This window comes from Biomphalaria glabrata, chromosome 2 (genome assembly GCF_947242115.1).
Source record: "Biomphalaria glabrata chromosome 2, xgBioGlab47.1, whole genome shotgun sequence".
NCBI lineage: Eukaryota > Metazoa > Mollusca > Gastropoda > Planorbidae > Biomphalaria > Biomphalaria glabrata.
The window spans coordinates 42,603,690-42,604,651 of NC_074712.1; positions in this window are offsets into that span (position 1 = coordinate 42,603,690).

Consider the following 962-nt stretch of genomic DNA (forward strand, 5'->3'; position numbering starts at 1 on the left):
GAAATTAAAAAAAATACAAAATAGCAATACAATATTTCAAGTGTTTCTAAATGAGATTTTATTGTGATGATTGAATATCATGGTATAATATCCACTAGACAAATAGGATAATTTAAACAACTTTTATAGTGCCCAATAAAACATATAGAGAGCACAGCAGTATTCAGAAAAACAATAACGTCAGGTCTTCGTGGTTTCAGCTGATTGATGTTACTCCCTCGCCAGGTCTCCATGTTCAGGAACTCATCATGTCAGAACTTTAGCTATGTACTATAATTATTTTGATCTCCTAATAGACACATCATGCGCACACAGTTGTACATAAAGTAATAAACTATGTGGATGAAGATTTAAAATTTAATAAATGAATTTAATACTTTAATATTTACACATGGACATTAACATGAATAATGTGAATAATTAATAATAATATCGGAATCCTTAGGTGCCTATGAGTCCACTTAGCTCTAATGGGTACCTGAAATTAGTTGGGTAAAAGTAAAGGCGGTTGGTCGTTGTGCTGGCTACATGACATCCTCTTTAACCGTAGGCCACAGAAACAGATGACCTTTACATCATCTGCCCTATAGATCACAAGGTCTGAAAAGGGAACTTACTTTAATTATCAAAGTTAAAAATGATACCAAATCTTAATTACATCCATGTAAATGATGACAAAATATTAATATAATAAACGTATGATGTTGTATAACAACAATGACAAAGCATCGACAGTGATACTGCAAAAACATTGCACAAAAGGTAGCGGCGGCCCTGCTAGTGGAATAATCAAAATTGACCATGTTCAGGCTGTGTGAGGAGCCCCTTGCATTTAATTTCCTCTCCGCTGAATTACTTTACACAAAGCGTCTTTCTTGGGCAATTTAGCATGCATTGCTGCTAAAGTTCCCCCTAGAGCGCTGTTTATGATACAAGATGGGATCTCTGTGGAAGCAGCAGCC